At 34.4% G+C, this 8,250-nt stretch overlaps 1 non-coding gene across 1 annotated transcript; it reads left to right on the top strand.

The window, feature by feature from the left end:
* Positions 1-576: 576 nt before the first annotated feature.
* LOC148043832 (U6 spliceosomal RNA) lies at positions 577-683 on the top strand. Its single transcript, XR_015697947.1, has one exon. It is a non-coding gene; the product is annotated as a U6 spliceosomal RNA (small nuclear RNA).
* Positions 684-8,250: the final 7,567 nt, after the last annotated feature.

Genomic DNA, 8,250 nt, shown 5'->3' with positions numbered 1-8,250 from the left:
GAAGTTTAGAATATTCTCTTTAAATATTGACAAAAAACCTTAATTACTTCATTTTTCTTTGTCTTTTCTCAGGAAGGTCTTCATAAATTAACACACCTCCTTTGTAAATCTAAGATAAGAAAGTTGTCTAAGTCACTTCTGATTTATTATTTATCCTTTTTAATTATTAAGATATCAGCCAATTTCATTTGTAAATTCAGTATAACATATTTTTCCATATCATTCTTGTAACTCATTTTTTAAATCTGCATTCAAAACAGCTTGATTCTCAGTGATATCTTCTAGCTCTTTTTTTAAATAGATGATTGTGGTAGTATTCAAACTTAAGAAAAATTTCTGAGTGTATTGTTCCCAAATATCCTTGAATTCATCCAAAATTAAAATATTTTTTCTCGACTCTGCATTAGTTGGTCTCTTCTCCTTTAATTATAAGCTTTAGTTCTTTCTGTTTCCCTTTGGTATCCAATCTCTTCTTATCATTTTTTTCTCTAATTTTCCAATACAAAGATTTCTTACACTAGATTAAAAATCTTCCTATATTTTTTACAGGTTTTTAAATCCACAAGAAATATTCTTGTGCTCACTTCGGCAGCACATATACTAAAATTGGAATGATACAGAGAAGATTAGCATGGCCCCTGTGCAAGGATGACATGCAAATTCATGAAGTGTTCCATATTTTTGAGCCAAGTGGTGGTTTAGTGGTTAAGACACTAGGCTGGAAAGCCAGCAGCCCAGGTTCAAAACCTGAGTGAGCCACATTACCTAGCTTCTGCTCACCTAGCAGTTCAAAAGCATGTAAGTGTGAATAGATAAAACAGGTATCACTTCGGTGGGAAGGTAATAGCATTCCAAGGAGTCATGGTGGCTACATGATTCTGGAAATGTATTCGGACAATTGCTGGTTCAATTGCCTGGAAACGGAAATAAGCACTGCCCTCTACAGTCAGCAATGATTAGTGGACCCCATTACATTTTTTTTTTTTTTGAGGAGAGCTTGTGGCTTAGAGGCTAATGTAAGTGCCTAACATGTAAAACAGCCCAGGTTTGAATCCCAGTAAGGGTATGGCTAACTGATGAGAGCTAAATAGCTTGAAATAGATCTATACAGATGGTTAGCATATTTGACTAGGAAGAAACAGAAATCTTGCAACATATCTAAAATACATTATAAAGGGAAGGAAGTGTATCAACAGGATGAGATTCAAAAGGCCTTTCATGAATTTTTTACAGGATTGTACACGAGTGACAAAATACAAGGTTTAGATATAGATAGATACCTGGACAAAGAAAAAATACCTATAGTTAAGGATGAGCAGAGGGAAAGATTGAATCAACCAATAACTTCGGGGGAAATTCTCCAGGTAATTAAACAGCTAAAGGCAGGGAAAGCACCGGGTACAGATGGTTTGACAGCGGCTTACTACAAAAATTTACAATTAGAAATGGTAGAACTCTCTTAAGGAATTATTTAATAAAATCCAAGTGGAAGGGAAGGTACCCCCATCTTGGAAGACAGCTTTCATATCCCTGACATCTAAAGAAGATCAAGATCTTAGCCAACCAAAAAATTACAGACCTATATCATTACTTAATATAGATTATAAATTTTTTACAAAAATATTAGCGAATAGGTTAATAGGTTAATGTTGCAATTCAGCAATTGATTCATAATGATCAAACCGGTTTTATACAAGGGAGACAAATGAGAAGTAATGTAAGACAAATTGTTAATATACTGGTATACTTGGGAAAGAATAATGAAATCCCTGCAGCACTTATATTCTTAGATGCCGAGAAAGCCTTTGATCGAGTGAATTGGCAATTTTTAATGAAAACAATGCAAAAGATGCAAATAGGAGAGTATTTTCTACAATCAATTAAAGCAATATATCAGGAACAAACAGCACAAATTATAGTCAATGGAAGTTTAACAGACCCATTTAAAATCGAGAAAGGTACAAGACAGGATTGCCCCCTATCGCCATTATTGTTTATTATAACCCTGGAATTATTGTTGAATAAAATACGGGGGTCAGATGATTTACAGGGAATCAAGATTAGGCATCAGAATATAGACTATGTGCATTTGTGGATGATTTGGTTATAACATTAACCCAGCCACAGAAATCTATCAAGGTTTTAATGAATATGATTAATCAATATGGCCAAGTATCTGGATTTAAAATAAGCTTAGGAAAAACAAAGATGCTAGTTAAAAACATGAACACTAATCAAAAGGAAGACTTAGAAGAAATGACAGGATGTGAAATAGTTAAAAAGGTTAAATATCTAGGAGTCTACATCTCAACTTCAAACGGGAAACTATATGAGCCACTATGGCGTAGTATACAGACAGAGATGAAAAATTGGGAAAAATTACAATTATCCTTGTTGGGAAGAATAGCAGCAGTGAAAATGAATGTCTTGCCTAAATTTCTATTTCTTTTTCAAATGATACCAATACTTTAAAAAGATGCAAATTTGCTAGAATGGCAGAAGGGTATTAACAAATTTGTTTGGGCAGGGAAGAAGCCGAGAATAAAACTTAAAATAATGCAAGATGTACGCAAGAGAGGAGGTTTGAAATTGCCAAATCTAAAACTATATTATGAAGCAGTAGTTTTATCATTAATCAGTGATTGGATTAATTCAACAGATGATAGAATACGAAGGGCATGATTTGGTATATGGTTGGAATGCTTATTTGTTATATGACAAGAAGGTGGATAAGAATTTTAAAAGTCATATTTTAAGGAATGCTCTACTGCGGGCCTGGAAAAAATATCAATATAAACTAAATGATAAGATACCTATGTGGGCAATTCCCAGACATGCAATAGAGAACATAAATATAGTACAAAAACAGGATGTAACTACATACAGACAGCTTCTCACTTTAGAAAGAGGTGTATTACAATTAAAACCCTTGAATGTACTAAAAGAGGAAAAGGTAATTCAAACATGGTTTCAGTATGGGCAATTACAGGCCAGATGGAAAAAAGATCAAAAACTTGGTTTTACACAAAATGAGGATAATTTACTAAAACAAATTAGGGATCAAAGTCAAATGCATATAAAAAGGTTATACAATGTATTAATGGAAATGGATTCAGAAACAGAATTAGTCAAAGATTGTATGATAAAGTGGGCACAAAATTTTGAAGAACCAATAATGTTGGATACATGGGAAAAGATATGGGTAAGAAATGTAAAATTCACACAAGGCCCAAATTTGACAGAGAACTTTTATAAGATGTTTTATAGATGGCATTTAGATCCTAAAAAACTGGCCTGTATGTATCCGAATTTACAACCTAAATGCTGGAGATGTGATTGTGTCAATGCTACATATTACCATATATGGTGGACTTGTAAAAAGGTTAAAGCATTTTGGATAGAAATATGGTGGATTATGCAAAATGTTCTTTAAAAAAGGATAAAGTTTACCCCTCAGTTATTCTTGTTAGGTATAACTACTGATTGTATTGTTATAGAGAGTAACTTGATTTTGTATTTAATAACGGCAGCAAGACTGTTGGTGGCGCAATACTGGAAGAAGGAAGATTTGCCTACTATTCAAGAATGGACATTAAAAGTAACAAACTTAGCAGAGATGGCTAAAATATTAGCGTATCTCAAGGACCACTCAAATGAGAAATATAAACTGGAGTGGAGAAGATAGATTGACTATATTCAAAATAAATACGAGACTAAGAAATTCCAGATAGTTTATGATTGAAGAAACAAGGAATGATATAATCTGTTTAGAGTTAGCCTAACAAAAGAGGAGTTAAAGCTCAAATGAAAGATGATACTAACTTCCTTTAAGTTTCTTTTAGAACATCTTTGTTAAAGATTTATACCCTGTATTTGTTCTGGGAAGTCGGGGGGGAGGGGGGGTTCGGGGGAGGGTGGGGGAGGGGAGGTAAATATTTGTAAAAGTTTTTTTTTTCAAAAAATTTCAATTAAAAAAAAAGAAATATTCTTATAACTAAAGATTGAGCCTTACTTCAAATCCATTTTGCCTTGTAGTCCATTTATAATTTTCCAAACACAAATGTTCTAATAACCATTTTGCTATTTATTTCAAAATATTTTTAAACTTACATTAAGCTTTATTTGCTGACGATTGATGGAGAATGTAATAAAATTTGTCATTCTGAAGGTTCTAAAATTTCCAAAAAAACAATTACAAGCTATTTCCAGAAGTACTTAAGGGGAAAAACATTGGGCGAACCCCAGTGTTTGCCTGAAGGCTTTGCTTGGGCAAAGCTAACTTTCCTTTGGCTCCAGTAGTTCTAAAACCTGCCAGAAGCCACTATTTTAGTCTCCTTGTGGGAATCATTTATATGGAGCATTTGTGGGTGATCCCAGGCACTTTCCCTTATCCAGAGAGAAAGAAAAGCTAGCTGATCCTTTCACGGGCTCCTTTTTCAGCCATGATAATCAGCTGCAGTAAAAGCTACCTTGTCTTCAGTCTGCCATGATTCCTTGGAACTCAAATATTTCAAAACTTCAAGCAGATATCTAGTCATATAACTATGACTGTATCATTTCTATTCACTAAAACTGAGTATAAATTAAATTTGGAAGTGGAAAATATATGTAGAAAAAAACAACTATATTTGCAAAGTAAAATGAATGTTTTATTGAAAATATTTATTCTTTCTGCATTTAATTAAAACTTGAAATGCTTATTCCGATGCAGTTATCTCCTAAACTCCATGATTGTCTCAGAATAAATGGGTTGAGAAATAAGGTTTCAGGCAGAATATTTCAGTATATCAGATGCAACTCAGCAAACAAAGCTCTATTGAATGCTTCTTTTCTGCTAGATAAGTTTCTCTAAGAAGCCCAGCCTGGGAGCAAAGCCAAAGCATGCTCTAATTTCATGTTTTACACTACTAACATTGTGCTGCAATCCTATATTATTTTAATAACCGTTGAAAACCTGTGAAAGCCACCATATTTACGTAGTTGACCAAAGCATCAAGAGTTGTCCATGTAATCTGCTGCTGCAGCTAACACATGATATGTATTAGCTTATGTGTAAAAGGAACATGAATTCTTATTTGTTATTTATTTATATCCTGCCTTTTTTATTTTTACAAATAACTCAAGGTACTAACTACTTGGAGCCAGAGGCTTCTGAAGGTGAGTGTGAGAGCTTTGCTGTGGAGATGATATGGCAGTTGTAATTTCCAGGATGAGTCATAAATTTTTTTTTGATTAAGTCATAACTTTGAATTGTCGTTAAGTGATCAATCATAAATTGAGGACTACCTGCAGTGATATCCTATATTGATGAAAGGAAAAACTGTTTTATTCTTTCCAAAAACCTTCAACAAAATGTGTTTATTAATTCTTTGACAGTAACTTTTGGACTTAAGACATTAAAAAGCTAAGAAACCTTTTTATGTGGTTTCTTAGAATTCCAATATCCATGGAAATTGTATCTATGAAATGGGTTAAGGTAAGGTTTTATTCCCTCTCTACCAAAATTTCAGAGAGAGCAGATTCAAAATCATAACCAGCAATAGCATTTTCTTTTCATCGGCATGTCTCACACATACAAAATGCATGACTAATATAATACCATGGGAAGGTCATGATTATTTACTTTAAAATGGTATCTCACTGCCTATATTTAGAACAAAAAGATTTCCCATACATTCTTGTTCACAGCTGACACACACTTTGTATTGAAGACTGAAAGATGTTGATTGGAAAAAAATGGGTAAAAAAATGGCCTACATAAGAAGATGCCACAATTACTAGTCATTCAAGAAAGCATATACAACTATCTTGATATCTATTCTTGATTTGAAAATGGGTCAACTTCCACCCTATTATTTACAAAACCGGTTTAGCAATGGTTTGGATTTAATAAAGATTTTAAAGGAAGAGCCAAAATATAGTTACAACACCCCAATATACTTTATGATCACTGTGAACTAATGAATGCTGATAACACAGAAGATAGAAAGGATAGCTGTGGGCAAAGCCTGCCCTTCATAGCTTGCAAAACTTCTGTTCAAGATGCATTTTGAATTCTCCAATTATTTCCCTATATTCTGACAATTCTGAGATTGTCAGTTACTTGCAGCTCTCTTCTTTTAACTATTTAAATGTTGTATTTGAATGGTTCTCTGACTTTTGAAAGAGAATAGAATAGAATAGAATAGAATAGAATAGAATAGAATAGAATAGAATAGAATAGAATAGAATAGAATTCTTTATTGGCCAAGTATTGTTGGACACACAAGGAATTTGTCTTTGGTGCATATGCTTTCAGCGTACATAAAAAGAAAAGATACATTCATCAAGAATCATAAGGTACAATACTTAATGATAGTCATAAGGTACAAATAAGCAATCAGGAAACAATCAATATAAATCGTAAGGATACAAGCAACAAAGTTACAGTCATGCAGTCATAAGTGGGAGGAGATGGGTGATAGGAACAATCAGAAGATTAATAGTAATAGTAATGCAGCCTTAGTGAATATTTTGACAGTGGTGAGGGAATTATTTATTTAGCAGAATGATGGCATTCAGAAAAAAACTGTTCTTGTGTCTAGTTGTCTTGGTGTGCAGTTCTCTATAGTGTCATTTTTAAGGGTAGGAGTTAAAACAATTTATGTCCAGGATGTGAGGGGTCTGTAAATATTTTCACGGCCCTCTTTTTGACTCGTGCAGTATACAGGTCCTCAATGGAAGACAAGTTGGTAGAAAGACATAACAAACATAACTGTAACTTGCTTTTTTAATTAAAAAAGTATGATGTTTACATATTAGTGTCTATTTGTCTTGACTCCTATTGACTTCATGGACTTAGGATCATTCCAGAAGTCGTTTTTCATTACCTTCTTCCATAAAACAGGAAAGCCCTACTTTCCAGTGTAGAGTTTAGAGGGAATAATTGACCCAAGGACACCAGTCTGGTTTCTGTGTTCATGGAAGCATTACAATCTTGGTTCCTCTGCTCTTAGTTTAGTATTTTAAACATTAGATAATCTATCTAAAAATTAAGTACCATTTTAAAAGAATTAAAATGATAAAATGGCCATTTCAACTTCTTTCAAAGCCACAATGGGGGTTTCAAGATCAGAAAACATGGATTTTAAAATATTTTGCATACCTATATCAGTTTTACATTTGTTCTTGAGTGTTTAACCCCTTCTTTTGTGAAATAATTCTTAGTATTTTTATTTTCATTTATTTATTTATCAAATTTATATAGCTGCCCATCTCACCAAAAATCAACTCAGCGTGCAAATAGAGATAGATATATTGTGTTTCCCCAAAACTAAGACCTATCCCCAAAATAAGGCCTAGTTTGATTTTTACTTGTGTGCCTAATGCAGTGGTGGGATTCAGCCAGTTTGCACCACTTGGGAGAATTGGTTGTTAACTTTCTGAGCAGTTTTGTGAACCGTTTGTTGGAGGAAATCATAATGACAGAGAACCAGTTCTTAAATTATTTTAATCCCATCACTGACCTAATATAAGCTCTATTCCAAAAATAAGCCATAGTTAAAACCCCTCACACTCTGTACCACCATCTGGTTGTACGAGGTGGGGCAAGGCACATGCGTAAAAATCAAGCTAGTGGGGTTGGGGAAGTGGAGCTGCCTCACACACCCCACACTGCTAACCTTAGGACCACCAAATCAGGCCTCCCATGTCCTGACACCTGTCACACCACTGCCTGAGTTATTCTGTGGCCTGACACCATATGGTGCATCATGCCAGTGCCACCGCTCACAGCAGGAGGCCACATAATGTCCGCGTGACAGATGTTGTGGCATGGGAAGCCTGGCTGCAGTGGTCCTAAGGTAAGTGGATAAGACATCTCCAAAAATAACACATGGTGCTTATTTTGGGAGCCAAAAGAAAATAAGACCGGGTCTTATTTTCAGAGAAACACAGGAGAGATGATAGAGATAAAGAGAGAGAGACACAGAGAGAGAGAGACAGAGAGAGAAATTCTTTGTTGTTTAACATTCTTCCATTTCCCCAGACTGAAAGTGAATGACCAATGATTATACTGGAGCAGGAGTATCTGCAGGAATTCTAAAAAGTCATGATGGAAGCTACAATTGTGTGATTGAGGCCTTGCCTTCTTTTACATAATAGGTAGTGCTTTGATTACATGTTAAGACTGCCATCTTGACTTTGTTTAGAACCCCATTCCTAGAGACAAACACTGAATTGTATGACTTTGAACCTGCTTCTATCCAACCA

The sequence above is a fragment of the Thamnophis sirtalis genome, unplaced genomic scaffold, assembly GCF_051295495.1.
Source record: "Thamnophis sirtalis isolate CommonGarterSnake01/CBP01778 unplaced genomic scaffold, rThaSir2_p1.2 scaffold_10, whole genome shotgun sequence".
NCBI classification, from domain to species: Eukaryota; Metazoa; Chordata; class Lepidosauria; order Squamata; family Natricidae; genus Thamnophis; species Thamnophis sirtalis.
This window is presented reverse-complemented; position numbering and strand designations above follow the sequence as displayed.